Source organism: Pan paniscus, chromosome 4 (genome assembly GCF_029289425.2).
Source record: "Pan paniscus chromosome 4, NHGRI_mPanPan1-v2.0_pri, whole genome shotgun sequence".
In the NCBI taxonomy this organism is placed as follows: domain Eukaryota; kingdom Metazoa; phylum Chordata; class Mammalia; order Primates; family Hominidae; genus Pan; species Pan paniscus.
Window position 1 is genome coordinate 168,181,837 of NC_073253.2, and position 15,210 is coordinate 168,197,046.

General features: G+C 48.7%; 1 protein-coding gene across 6 annotated transcripts in view; it reads left to right on the forward strand.

Annotated features, from left to right (window-relative positions):
* The first annotated feature begins 13,127 nt into the window (after window positions 1–13,127).
* CREBRF (CREB3 regulatory factor) overlaps window positions 13,128–15,210 on the forward strand; it is an 80,853-nt gene continuing 78,770 nt past the window's right edge. For 2 of the 6 annotated variants that reach the window (XM_008966604.3, XM_024928755.3), the window contains exon 1: window positions 13,128–13,286. The gene's annotated coding sequence lies outside the window, so the exon portion shown is untranslated. Of the gene's footprint in view, window positions 13,287–13,547; window positions 13,688–14,087; window positions 14,488–15,210 lie in introns of those variants that run through there. The other 4 variants (XM_055112875.1, XM_055112876.1, XM_034960973.2 and 1 more) reach the window with 4 other exon arrangements.

Genomic DNA, 15,210 nt, shown 5'->3' on the forward strand with positions numbered 1-15,210 from the left:
ACTCCTGGGTTCAAGCGATTCTCCTGTCTCAGCCTCCCAAGTAGCTGGGATTACAGACATGCGCCACCACGCCTGGCTAATTTTTTGTATTTTTAGTAGAGATGGAGTTTCACCATGTTGGTCAAGCTGGTCTCGAACTCCTAACCTCAGGTGATCCACATGCGTCAGCCTCCCCAAAGTGCTGGGATTACAGGTGTGAGCCACCGTGCCTGGCCTTTTTTTTTTTTTTTTGGAGATGTAGTTCTGCTCTTGTCACCCAGGCTGGAGTGCAATGGTGTGATCGCGGCTCACTGCAACTTCCACCTCCGGGGTTCAAGTGATTCTCCTGCCTCAGCCGCCCAGGTAGTTGAGATTACAGGCATGCACCACCATGCCCAGCTAATTTTTCTATTTTTAGTAGAGATGGGGTTTCACCATGTTGGTCAAGCTGGTCTCGAACTCCTGACCTCAAGTGATCCACCCGCCTTGGCCTCCCAAAGTGCTAGGATTACAGGCGTGAGCCACCACACCCAGACCACAGATATTATTCTTAATGTTTCACATATTTTAACTCGTTTAATCCTCACAAAAACCTATTAAATATTTATTATCTTCATTTTATAGATGAAGAAATTGAGGCCCAACGTTCCAAGCTGTTGTCAAAAAACCAAATTATAACAAACTAGTTTAAAGATTTCAATTGGCTTTATTTGCAATTCTAGAATCAGGCAACACTTCATTCCATAAAACAGTAAGTCCCAAAGAGCTGAGCAGAAGAGCTTGGCTTTATACACAGAGAGGGGCTGAAGAAAGCAGAAGGAAGGAACAGAGCATATTAGTCACTTTTAGACAGAACAATAGAAACGTCACTGGTTAGTAACATTGGTTTACTTCAGGCTACCTTTTTGGTTTAAGGATTAAGGCAGCCGGGCGCGGTGGCTCACGCCTGTAATCCCAGCACTTTGGGAGGCCGAGGCGGGCAGATCATGAGGTCAGGAGATCGAGACCATCCTGGTTAACACAATGAAACCCCGTCTCTACTAAAAATATAAAAAAAAAATTAGCCGGGTGTGGTGGTGGCTGCCTGTAGTCCCAGCTACTCAGGAGGCTGAGGCAGAAGAATGGCGTGAACCCGGGAGGTGGAGCTTGCAGTGAGCAGAGATCGCACCACGGCACTCCAGCCTGGGTGACAGAGCGAGACTCTGTCTCAAAAAAAAAAAAGGATTAAGGCAGAGGAACTTCCCTTATCATACTGATTGAAGATTGGAACTGGTCTTCTTGGGAAATTGGTTATTGTCTGTCTCTCTTGATTTCTTGCAAGGTCAGAAAACTCTTCAGGTTTGGTGATCTGGAACTTTAACATGGCTGACTCCATTTTGATTTTTTATTTTTATTTTTTGAGATGGAGTTTCGCTCTTGTTGCCCAGGCTGGAGTGCAATGGCGCAATCTCGGCTCACTGCAACCTCCGCCTCCCAGTTTCAAGCAATTCTCCTGCCTCGGCCTCCTGAGTAGCTGAGATTACAGGCATGCACCACTACGCCCGGCTAATTTTGTATGTTGAGTAGAGACGGGGTTTCGCCATGTTGGGGCTGGTCTCGAACTCCTGACCTCAGGTGATCCGCCTGCCTCAGCCTCCCAAAGTGCTGGGATTACAGGCGTGAGCCACCGTGCCCGGCCCTCCATTTTGATTTTTAGCCTGGTCTGTCGGGGCCTAGTGCAGGAGCTTATTCCAAAACAATGGCCTCCTATAATGGTTTATTTAACAGTGTTAATTAGAGGAAATGGGGTTTAAACCCAGGGGAGTCCGACTTTAGGGTTCAGGGCTGTCACTGAGGCTCCATTTTTCTGAGGTAAAATTCCTCACTTTACCCATCGATGACGGTCTTGTAGCCTTAGCTTCTTGGCCACACCTTCAACCTTTCCGTGCCTATGGTTGTTCCTAGCCCCAAAAGGTCACATGGTTCTTCTAATATCTTCCATTAAGAAGCCAATAGCTTTCTGAAAATGAGGCCAGAGGCCATTTGGAGAATCCTAAACCTACTACCTGGGAACGGGCAGGGTCTTGTGGTTCTGAATGTCCTCAGAATGAATTTCCTGCCATCCCTGGGATTCCAGCTCCCCTCTCTCCACAGCTCCCCACAAGACAGGGTTGGAATTGCTAATCCCCTGCCTTTGGGGCAGACTATCAGACCCAAAGGTAGTTCTTTGTGTTTTTTTTTTTCCGGTGACACTTCAATGCCCTCATGCAATAAAGGGGCCTGCCTTGATTTTCCTGAGTTGCCGAAGGGGGCCGGCACCTGCAAGTCCCAGGGAGGGTGAGCACTTCATGCTCTCTGCCAGCGTTTCTGAAGCATGGGGTCGGAATGGGATTTTCCAGTGTTACATTGCATGTGGATAGACGGTGCAGGTCCCTGAGAAAGCATCGCCTCATCTCACCTGCCTCTGCCTGGAAAGTTTCACCCCTCTCAGCTCAGCTCCAGGGGCATGTCCTGGAGGCAGTGCCCCGCCTCCTTCCCTCCAGAGGTGTGCGCTGTTTGCTTCCCACAGCAACCTTTGCTTATCTCCGTTATCACAGTTGTACATAACTCTGTCTTTCCCAGGGGCTGCAGAAGCTTTACTGGGCAGGATCCCTTGTTTGTTCGAGTTTGATCCCTACCATCTTGCACAAAAAGCTGTTCAGTAAATGTTCATTCACTGCAAGTTGGCTTGGAAAAAAAAGTCTTGTGAGAGATCACCTTTTTTTTTTTAATTCCAGTCTCTAGGTATTGAGTTTTCTTAAAGGATGGTAAAACTGTCTGACCTGGACCTCTAACATCTTAGAGGGTGAATTTCATGGGGCAGTCACACAGGGCCCCTTGCTTAGAAGGCCCCTGCACTGGGTTTGATGCTCTGCTCTTGTATTGAAATTCTTAGCAATTTTTTTTTGTGGTTGGGGGGGCGGGGGGACGGAGTTTGGCTCTTGTTGCCCAGGCTGGAGTGCAACGGTGCAATCTCAGCTCACCGCAACCTCCGCCTCCTGGGTTCAAGTGATTCTCCTGCCTCAGCCTCCCGAGTAGCTGGGATTACAGGCATGCGCCACCATGCCTGGCTAATTTTGTATATACATATATATATTTTTTTGAGATGGCATCTCACTCTGTCACCCAGGCTGGAGTGCAGTGGCGTGGTCTCGGCTCACTGCCAGCTCCACCTCTTGGGTTCACGCCATTCTCCTGCCTCAGCCTCCCGAGTAGCTGGGACTACAGGCACCCGCCACCATGCCTGGCTAAAATTTTGTATTTTTAGTAGAGACGGGGTTTCACCGTGTTAGCCAGGATGGTCTTGATCTCCTGACCTTGTGATCCGCCCACCTCGGCCTCCCAAAGTGCTGGGATTACAGGCGTGAGCCACTGTGCCCGGCCTAATTTTGTATTTTTAATAGAGATGGGGTTTCTCCATGTTGGTCAGGCTGGTCTCGAACTACTGACCTCAGGTGATCTGCCTGCCTTGTCCCCACAAAGTGCTGGGATTACATGCGTGAGCCACAGCGCCCAGCCTTGAAATTCTTAGTAATTTTTGAACAAGGTCCCTGCATTTTCATTTTGCACTTAGCCCCACAAATTATGCAGCTAGTACTGCATATTATAAGGAGACTCTCTAGTCAATCGGCAGGTCCTAATTGGGATCCACACCTATCTGTAAACCCCCTGAAAGCACCTGCACAATTAGGGGTGCGTATATTCGTGTGTGTTTTTCTGGAGAGCAAGTCTATGACTTTCGTCAGACCCGAAGCCAAGTTCAGAGCCGTGGTTATTAACAATAACAACGTCACCCAGGCTGGAGTGCAATGGCATGATCTTGTCTCAGTGCAACCTCCGCCTGCCTGGTTCAAGCAATTATCCTGCCTCAGCCTCCTGAGTAGCTGGGACTGCAGGTGCGTGCCACCATGCCCAGCTAATTTTTTGTATTTTTAGTAGAGACAGGGTTTCACCATGCTGGTCAGGCTGCTCTCGAACTCCTGACCTCATGATCTACCTGCCTCGGCCTCCCAAAGCGCTGGGATTACAGGCATGACCCACTGTGCCCGGCCCAACAATAGCCATCTTTTACCTAGTGCTTATTGTGTGCCAGGGCCTAAGGACATTATGTAACTGTGATAAGGACAGGAGGCAGGGAAATACTGGGTAGAAGAGAGCGGTTCTCTGGCAAAGGCCCACCCACAACCCCGGGCCTGGGGCCCTAAATGAGAACTTCACATCCCTGTTTTCCCACCTAAATGTTGCTTTTTCCAAAACCACCCTGGCCTGCCAGACCCCCCATCCTGTACCCATAAGAACCCCAAACTCCACTGGCAGAAAAGCAGAACAGTGCGGCAGAGGAGAGAAGAGAAGAAGCATCTGAACATCAAAGAGGCAGCTTGGTCGGCTGCTTAGTCTGCAGCCAAACTCCTTCCCACTCTATCCACTTTCCTCCTCCCCATCCCGCTGAGAGCCACCTTCATCTCTCAATAAAACCTCCACATTCACCATCCTTCAAGTCTGTGTGACCTGATTCTTCCTGGATGCTGGACAAGAACCCAGGTGCCAAGAGGGCAGGGTGTAAAAGGCTGTCACCCTGACTCTCCACTGAGCTGGTTAACACTTAACTGTCCACGGACGGCAAGGGCTAAAAGAGCATTAATTGTAACACACCCCTAGAGGCTACCATGGGGCCTGAGTCCAAAAGCGCTCGCCCTGGCCCCAGCACCCACTCACCTGTGTGCTCTCCCTCCAGCAAGGGGTTTGAGTAAGCAAGCCACACCCCTGTCACAAGTCCCCCGAAGGGGTCCAGGGAACTCTCCCATCTCAACTGTTATAGGTTCATTACCTGATGCACACAGCAAGCCAATAAATACATCGTGACACCAGGTTGCAGCAGACAAACAGGTTTAATCATAGGGTCATGAAACAAGGAGATGACCCTTGTTTAAATCCATTTCCCTGAGGAGTTTGGGGCTAGGGTTTTTAAGGGTTTTGGAGTGGGCCAAAGTGTGGAGATGGCTGACGGGTTGAAGAGTGCAGAGTGAAGTCATGGGACAGAGAGCTGAAGAAGCTGGGTTGTCATGCTGATCCCGTTCCTCTGTGGGGGTCTTCAAACTGGGAGCTGGAGTTGGGGTCTGGAAAACATCTTAAGTGAGCCTTAAACAAAAGTCTTATGATTCTAATGTCAGAGATCCTGTCTATAGGAACAATGGGGATGGAAATCAATTTTTTTTTTTTTTTTAAAGACAGAGTTGCCCAGGCTGGAGTGCAGTGGCACGATCTTAGCTCACTGCAAACTCTGCCTCCTGGATTCAAGTGATTCTCCTGCCTCAGCCTCCGGAGTAGCTGGGATTACAGGCACCTGCCTCCAAGCCCAGCTAATTTTTGAATTTTTAGTAGATACCGGGTTTCACCATATTGGCCAGGCTGATCTCGTACTCCTGACCTCATGATCTGCCCATCTCAGCCTCCCGAAGTGTGATTACAGGTATGAGCCACCACGGCCGGCTGGAAATCAATTCTTAAGCGGTCTTATGGCCCTGATGTCAGAAGTCCTACCTGTAGCAACAACAGGGATGCAAATGGTCAGTGTCTAGTGCTCCATGACTTTTTTTTTTTTTTTTTTTGAGATGGAGTCCCACTCTGTTGCCCAGGCTGGAGCGCAGTGGCACAATCTCGGCTCACTGCAACCTCTACCTCCCGAGTTCAAGCAATTCTCCTGCCTCAGCCTCCCAAGTAGCTGGGACTACAGGCATGCGCCACCACGCCCACCTAATTTTTGTATTTTTAGTAGAGATGGGGTTTCACCATGTTGGACAGGCTGGTTTTGAACTCCTGACCTCAGGTGATCCGCCCACCTCTGCCTCCCAAAGTGTTGGGATTACAGGCATGAGCTACTGCGCCCTGCCATGCTCCATGACTTTTAGCAACAAGGAAGTGGGGCCAGAGGGCAGCCTGATGATTGCTTAATTATATTTCTGTTCAGAATCTGGCACACAATTCTTGTCAACCCTGTGGGGACAGTTTTAGTTATATTAGTTGCCTTATGCTTCACCAGATTTTAATTGGATTGGGGCAGGGCAGAAAGCAGTATTACACATTTCCTGCCTTCTTAATACTCCCAACCCCTCTGTTCCTCACCCAGAGAGGAGACAAAAAACCCACCTACTGGGTCCTCCCTTCTCCCATGGTGTTCACAGAAGCCTGAACCTGTGTCATTACTCCCTTTGTTAGGAGGAGGGGAGAACCACCCTCTACTTTGTCCTAATCCCTACTTCAAGTCCCACCATTACTCCTAATTTTCCCAAAGATGGTTTCTTCTTTCGCCAAGCTGGGACAAGGTGACCGGGTGAGTAGACAAGAGGCCCCCTCTTTATATTATTTATTTATTCATTTATTTTTTGAGACAGAGTTTCACTCTTGTAGCCCAGGCTGAAGTGCAATGATGCCATCTTGGCTCACCGCAACCTCCGCCTCCCGGGTTCAAGTGATTCTCCTGCCTCAGCCTCCCGAGTAGCTGAGATTACAGGCATGTGCCACCACCCCTGGCTAATTTTATATTTTTTAGTAGTGACAGAGTTTCCTCATGTTGGTCAGACTAGTTTCGAACTCCCGACCTCAGGTGATCCGCCTGCCTCAGCCTCCTAAAGTGCTGGGATTACAGGCGTGAGCCACTGCGCCCGGCTATTTTTTTGAGACTATTGCTCAGGCTGGAGTGCAGTGGTGTGATTATAGCTCACTGCAAACTCAACCTCCCGGGCTCAAGCGGTCTTCCCACCTCGGCCTCCCGAGTAGCTGGGACTACAGGCATGTGCCACCACACCCCACTAATTTTTAAATTTTTTGTAGAGACAAGGTCTCGTTATGTTGCCCAGGCTGGTCTTGAACGTCTGGTCTCAAGGGATCCTCCTGCCTCAGCCTTCCAAAATGTTGGGATTACAGGTGTGAGCCACCACACCCAGCCTAAGACTGGCTGTCATGCTGATGGGTCGTCATGGCATCAGGAAAGGGCTGTAGCCAGCTCACCTGTGGCCAGAATCCGTCTGGCTTTATCCGTTGGTAGATCCTGAGTTATGGGGACTGAGTAATGAGAAGGAGACTTGGTCCTTCCTCCTGGTACTGCCTCTCTTAACATAGGACAGGAGCTACAGCTTGCATTCAGATCTGTTGATGTGCTTTATGTCCCACTGTTGCGGTTCCAGAATGTTGTACCCATTTATGTTATACTTTTCATCTTGGAGTCTGGACCTTGTGAAAACAAGATGAAAACTCAAACTTAAAAAAAACTGTTGGCCATAGTCCCAAGTTTTGCTGTCACGTGAGGGAAATCTATGACTTTGTGGATTTGTGGGTTAAAAAAATACTTTGGATAATAGGATGCCCTAACTTCATCATCAATTCTCCCAACTTCAGCAGCCTCTCTGAACAGCTGACTTCCTTCACTTGGGAATCCAGCTTCACTGTGTTCATCGGATTGGCTTCTTTGGTCCACGCCTCCGTTTGTATTTCAACAAATTATTCTCAAGGCTACAGGTCTTGATCTTCTCATCGATCTGTTTCTCCACTTTCTGTTTTTATCGTCCTACTTCTGACCTCATCAACAGAATGCCTTACTGTACCTATCATTTGGGAGTATTTTCTACAACAAATGCGAGGTTGTTCTCACTCCTTAGCTTCCTGGTTTGCTATCAGTTAGAGTTGCTGATACTACCAGCGTATGTTCAGCTCAGCACTGACAAGATAAAACAAAACAAAAAAGCCATAGCAGCTATTAGTTGTCCTAGGAGTTTCCAGTCTTAGTGAAACAGTCAAAACAATTTTGAGAGGAATGCTGCCTTGGAAGACAACAGAATCCCAAAGCCCTTTGAGTCACTGGCTGCCTTCTCTTTGCCATGCTACTTTCCCTTCTCTGCTGGTTCTCTACTAAGAAGCTTCCAGGCACATTCCTCCCTGGAAAGTGGAGAAGCCGGGGGGGGCATCTATTTTTAAAATTTATTGATTGATTGATTGAGACTGAGTCTCACTCTGTTGCCCAGGCTGGAGTGCAGTGGTGCAGTCTCGGCTCACTGCAACCTCCGCCTCCCGGGTTCCAGCAATTCTCCTCCCTCAGCCTCCCAAGTAGCTGGGACTACAGGAGCCTGCCACCACGCCCAGCAAAATTTTTCTATTTTTAATAGAGACGGGGATTTCACCATGTTGGCCAGGCTGGTCTCAAACTCTTGAACTTGTGATCTGCCCGCCTCAGCCTCCCAAATCGCTGGGATTACAGGCGTGAGCCACCGTGCCCGGTCTAAATTTTATTTTAAATACAGACAGGGTTTCCCCATGTTGCTCAGGCTGGTCTTAAACGCCTGGGTCAAGGAATCCTTCTGCCTCAGTCTCCCAAAATGCTGTGATTACAGGCGTGAGCCACCATGCCCAGCTGGGGGTATCTATTATGCATCAGGCCCTGCATTTAATCCTCAGAATCAATAACTGTGAGGCAAGTTATTACAGAATTAAGGAACAGACAGGTTAGTTACTTATCCAAGTAAGTTTTTCTAGCAAAAAGGTGGTGCTGAAATGCATATGTGTCCTGCTCTTAACAACCCTCTAACGGCTCCCTTCTGATGAACTCTGGTTGGATTGTGGGGTCAGTCTCCTCCACTAGGTTCTGAGTTCCTCCAGGGCAAGGATTGTATCTTCAGTGCACACATTAGGCACTCCGCAGATGTCAGTTTATTTCTCTCCCTTTCCTATTCCTAACCCCCGCCCATCACTAAACACAGGCTGGAAGATGGTTATCTAATGAAGTGCTTTGCATTCTTTCTTCATAACTCAAGGATTTGTGTTTATGCCCATGTGATTTTATTGAAGAAATAATATCAACACACGATATGAATAATACAAAGCAGTAAGTACATTAAGTGCTTAGTTCGGCGGTAGAGGAAAGGAGATTAAGGAGGGCAGAAATAGACATGGTAGAAATAGATTCCATGAAAGAGGTGAGATCTTGAGCCATGGAGGTTGAACAGAATTTAGATATTAATCTGTCCATTCAGAACACAAGCAGGCTCCTATCCTACGGCAGGACTGGTGCTAGGTATGCGAAATGGGGTGGAATGAGGAATCAGGGTAAATAAATGGGAGACTAGAGAAGGATATTTGGGACCAATTGTAGTGCTTTCTGTGGAAGTAAGAAACCAAGGCTCAGAGCTGTCACACGAAGAACACTGCGTCCTCTTGAGAGATCAGGCAGTGGGAAGAACTGACCTTTCTTCTTCCCCCAAAGAATTATTTTATTTCATTTCATTTTTTTAACATTAGTCAAGTGCAGTGGTCAGGCAAAAGAGCAGAACAAGGAGTTCCACCTGTAACTAACTATGAACAATTGAGATAATTCATTACCTTCGGACCAGCCCAAATAATTTTTTTTTTCTTTTTTTTTGAGACAGAGTTTTCCTTTGGTGAGTTTTGCTCTTGTTGCCCAGGCTGGAGTGCAATGGCGTGATCTCAGCTCACTGCAACCTCTGCCTCCCAGGTTCAAGTGATTCTTCTGCCTCAGCCTCCCGAGTAGCTGGGATTACAGATACCTGCCATCACGCCCGGCTAATTTTTGTATTTTTAGTAGAGACGGGGTTTCACTATGTTGGTCAGGCTGGTCTTGAACTCTTGACCTCAAGTGATCCATCCGCCTCGGCCTCCCAAAGTACTGGGTTTACAGGCATGAGCCGCCATGCCCAGCCCCAAATAATATTTTTGGTAAGATGAATGAAGGATAGAGGCCAATTGCTAACCATCAATCAGTATCTCTTTTCAATTCACTCCATTCTTCTCAGAAAGAAAATCAGTTTTTAGTGTCAGAAGGACACAGCTTTTCCTGGAGATCTTCCAGCTTTGAGTTAATTAATCTCACTTCTAAAGCTGTGAAGTCTTATTTAACTAATCACACAGGCCTAGAGGGGTCCGGAAAGAAAACATTTAGACTTGAAATGATAACACTCTCTTAAAAGATGTCTATGTGAGCAGCAGGCAGAGCTCAATCTACTGTAATGAAGATTTACACACAGCGCAAAGTTATGACCTACAGGTCATATGGAAAGTTAGGACCTGTGCCAACAATTTTAATTCTTTCAGGATGTGCGCTCAGTGTTGAAGTTAAAAAGATCATAGAGAATACCCAGTTTTACTTCTGATCCCTTGTGGTGAAGAAACCGGAACTCAGAGAGGTCACCTTGGATCTTACAGTTAGTGGTAAAGCTCAAATTGGGGTCTTGGCTCCAAGAACAGTGTTCCAAACACATGAAGGTTTAAAGTAGGTAAAATGCCTGCACATACAAAGGATATCTCTGGAAGAAGACACAGAATGTGGGTAACTGTGGTTGCCTCTGAAAAGGGAAAATGAGTAGCCAAGAAACAGGAACAGGATAGAGACTTGATATTCACTGAATACTTTCTTGTGCCTTTTGAATTTTGTACCATCTATATATGTTAGGTAATCGAAAATTAAAAAATTATTTTAAGAATTTGGCCGGGCGCGGTGGCTCACGCCTGTAATCCCAGCACTTTGGGAGGCCGAGGCAGGCGGATCACGAGGTCAGGAGATCGAGACTATCCTGGCTAACACGGTGAAACCCCGTCTCTATTAAAAACACAAAAAATTAGCTGGGCGTGTTGGTGGGCGCCTGTGATCCCAGCTACTCAGGAGGCTGAGGCAGGAGAATAGAGTGAACCCGGGAGGCAGAGCGTGCAGTGAGCCGAGATAGCGCCACTGCAGTCCAGCCTGGGCGAAAGAGCGAGACTCCATCTCAAAAAAAAAAAGAATTAAAAGGAGTTCTTGGTTTGTTTCCCCCATTGTATCATATTTGTGTAAAGCGTGTTTTTCTGACTCATGCTATTCCAGAATGTAAATTATTCCGCAGGAACCAGGTTAAACACTTTGGAAGTGGCGATGCCAGTTGGTTACTACTTTGTGGCTAGAACGAGAAGCCAATGATATTACAGAGTTCCAACTTCCTGCCAACTTTGACTGTGACAGAATCTGGCAGGATAAAACCCAGAGAAACACAAATCAATTCAGAGCCAGTGATTTCATTCATTTTGGAGCAGGATATAGTCATTAACAAACCTTGATGGAAAGGTCTCCTTTAGCCAAAACCTCATCCTTTCCAAGACAACGGAAGAGGGAAATGTGGGAATCCAATGTAACTCACTAGTAAACACCTTCAGTGGGCGGAGCCTCACGCTAGGAGATAAACCTGGCTGCCCCCTGACCCCAAGGAACTGCCCAGTAGAGGAGATGAACATGCCCGTGTCCAGATAGCAGTGTAACAATGGAAGGTCTAACCATCTGCTGGAGCTTTTTCAAATATAGTATTACAAGAGAGGATGGTCTGTCATGTATGCCGGGGAGATTTAATGCATGAATCTCATGTGAACGAGTCGGGGCAACTTGCCTCAAACTTCCCAGCTAGTTTTCCTCTTTTTCAATTTTAAATTCCAGTTGATGTGGAAAATTAGAATGTGGTATGTGTTAGATTTTAAAAAATTATAATCCTGGTACTCACTTTGCAGTAGGGGAAATACTCATTCCTTCATTGGGCATGGAGGCCCTACTATGTGGTTGGTATTGTGGCGGCTACAGAGGAGAGATTTATGCTTTTACTTTCCTGTTAGGTATCTACATATAGCTATCTATTCATTTTGTGTACAGAAGTATTATTTTAGTGGCTGTTAACCTGCTAAAGTCTAAAGTTATCTGTACTTGCTATTTAGTATACAGTACATCTTCCAAATGATGCCCTTAAACAATTTAATAATTCAACTATTGATTAAGTGCTTACTATATGCCAGGCACTATGATAAGTGCTTTATATGAATTATTTCACTTAGTTCTCACATCAACCCCAGAAGGTACTAACAGAGGAGGAAATTGAGCTTCACAGAGGTTAATTTGTGTTGCTTTACACGTGGTGAAACAAGGATTCAAATCCAGACTATTCATTCAACCAGTATGTAATGACTGTCTATGTGCCGGGCATGGAAGTTACAGGATAAACACTGCCCAGTCCCTGCTCTCCTGATGATTATGATCTGTGGGTCTTTTTGATTCCAAAGTCCATGGTTTTGACAATGACACTATACTACTTCTCTAAATCTGTGCAAAAGGGAGTCACATTTTCAAAGGCGATTCCTCCTAACAGAAACCTGGGCAGGTGTCTTTATTCCCCAGTCCTCCTTTCCCTGTGCTTACTAAAATCAAATTTCTGTTGTGTGTTCAGATCAATTCCGTGCCTTTAAGATGTATAAAAAGCACCTGGAAGAATAGGCTGTGATAAAAGACAAGGGCTCCAGCCCTAGCTAGCTCACTTACTAGCTGCCTGACCTCGGGCAAGTAACTTAACTCCTCTCAGTCTTAATTTTCCTGTCTGAAAAATGGATATATTACTACTGCATGTGCTTGCAGGGAAAACTAATTGAGATGATAAGCCCACCATATAGCACTCGTTCAATAAAGGGACGCTGTTGTTATTAAGAGGATCAGTAAGTGCAAGAAAACGACCATGTGTCACGGAGGTTTGTTTGTCTAGGCGCTTCTGTAGTAGTGGCATTCTGGTTGTACAGTCGTATACGGGTCTCTCTCTTCAAAGGTGCACGCAGTCTGATTGATCCCTGTGTCTCGGAATCCGTGCTAACTAAATATTGAGTCGGTGAATGAATGAACGAACGACAAAAGGCAAGGTTTGTCTCTCAATTAAGACGTTCAGATGGGGAGGCGGTCCATTACCCATGACATCGATACAATCCCCCTACTAATCAAGTTAGCCACTTCAAGTTTCAGTGAACTTAAACTTACAAAATGGGCAAACGGACACCTCATGCCTCACAGCGCAGTTCTGAGATCTGATAAAACGCTGGATTTGAAGCCTTTGTAAAAAGGAACATCCTCTCCCATCCTGGGCGTGCTGCCGGGTATCGCAGACGGCCCACGCCCACACTGCAGAGGCCGGCACCGAGCCCCCGCTCCGCCCTCTCTTCCTGGTTTTTCCCGGCAACCCGCCCCTCCGGCGACACGTGACAGGGGTGCCCGGCCGGACTCAGCCCCTGATTGGCCGGGCTGTGGAACGCCTCGCGATTGGCCCGAGGCCGGCGGGCCCCCGCCTCCCTCCTCCTCCTCGCCGCGGCCCACGTGAGGGGGGCGAGTCACGCGATTTCCGGGAACCCGTCAGGAAGGACATAAACAAAACAAACCCGAGGCAGCATGGAGAGGGGCCGTGGCCCCTGCAGCGGAACCGGACCCAGTCCCTGAGCCGCCCCTACACCCACAGGTGAGCGCCGCCACCCGCTGCTCGGAACCCCCAGGGGCCTGGGCTGGGGGAAGAGCGGAACGGGGGGCGGAGGGCCGCTTGCCTAGGAGGCAGCAGCGCTGGGGCTCTGGGCCGGGCCGGCGCGGGGCGGGGGCCGGGACCACGGCCGAGTGCTAGGGCGCGCGGGCCTTGGGCCACCGCCTGCAGGTCACGGGGGCTCCGCTCCCCTCCCCCACCCCCGGCCCGGGACGGTTACATAAAAGCGCGGGGCGGCGGTAGATGGGACTCGCGGGCGGGCAGTAGGCTAGGCCGGGGATGGGCAGCGCCGGGCGCCCGTCCTGCCGGGCCGCCCGGCCCTTCCCCGCTGCCTCCGAGCCCGGGGCCGCTGCTGCCGGCAGTCGGCCTGTCAGAGAAGAGAGCGGGTGGGAGGGGCCCGGGAGGGGAGGGGAGGCGAGACTGGCGGGGGAGGAGGGGAGAGAGGGGCGTGTGAGGAAGGGCCGGGGCCGCGGAGGTTGGAGCCAGGCTGGCAGGAGACGAAGAGGCGCGGGCTGGGGCTAGGGGGACCGAGCAGGGCGTCTCGGGGGTAGCCGCTCCCCCTTCTGTCCCCGCCTCAGAGGCGACGGGCGAGGGGCCTCCCTCCCGGGATTTGTTTATATGTCTTCTCACAGCAGCTTGAAGCGGCTGAGGGGCGGAGCCCTCAGAGCTGAGTGGCAGGCTCTGGCGTCCAATGGAGCGGGCGGATGGAGACTTCTGCACCAATGGGCGTGGGGGAGGCGGGGCGCGGGGGGCCACTAATTGGTTAGGCTGTGCCGGAGGTGGGCCGGGCGGGGCAGCCATGTTAGATGGGAGGGGACCAGTGGTGGTGGGTCACTGAGAGGGGAGGAGACAGGGCAAAGGGCGAGGGAGCCGGGCCGGGGGTGTTTCGGGTGTCCGAAGGCGAGTCCGATCGGACCAGGAAGTAGCTCAGGGGAGCCTGACCTCGACCCGCCTTTCTCCTCACACGAGCTGAGGAGGCAGGGAAGTACCGAGGGCAGTCAAGCCTCCCCTGGGGGTGGTTCCTGGGACTAGATGGAGCTCAGTCTCTGGATTCTCCCTCTTTCTCTGCCCTATGCTTCCTGACAGACCTGGCCGCCAAACCCTGTAATCGCCCTCCTTTAACCCAAGAAAGCAAATCTTTCTGCCGTTTCTGAGCTGGCTTGAGCCTTAAGACTACCTTAAGGAGGTACTTGGATAAATAGCGGTCTGAATTTCTGTACCAGGCCTCGGATAAGAGACAGGCAGTGAAGGGGAAGTTTTGCTTTTCTGAATTTTGTAAAAGAAAACGGGACTAGAAAAGCCGAGAAAGTTGAGGGCTGGGCGGGGTTTCTCTTTTTTTTTTTTTTTTCTCATCAGGATGCCTTTTAAAGATTAGGCCCCGTGCTTGTCCTAGTCTTAGTAGTAATTTGCCCCTCTTGCTAACCTAAGTTGGTAGTCCACATTAATCAGCTTCTTGAGAAAACTGAGCCCACAGGAAGTTATTTAGTTTCGAAGGTTCTTTGGGACTTTTCTTGCGAATACCCTGCAGGTGAAAAATAGGATCAAGGCCTGGAATTTCTTTCTTTTTTTTTTTTTTAAAGCAGAAAACAAGACTTGTGTGTAAATCTTGTGATCTGTCGTAAACTAGTTGTCACTTGATTGTACTTCTAAATATCTTTAATCTTTTAATCCAAAATAGGATATACACCAGAGGCAGGGAAAAATGGTATGAATAATTCGAAAATAACTTATTTTAATCTAATTGTATTATGGTTATTTTGGCATCCTTTTGGCCTTGTTAAATGCTTAATTTAACATCGGATTACAACCTGTGTTTACATCGGATTACAACCTGTGGCTACGTTGGTATTGTTAAGGGTACCAAGCTATTGATGGCATCTTTGGTTACGTACTTAGGCGTAGGAACATG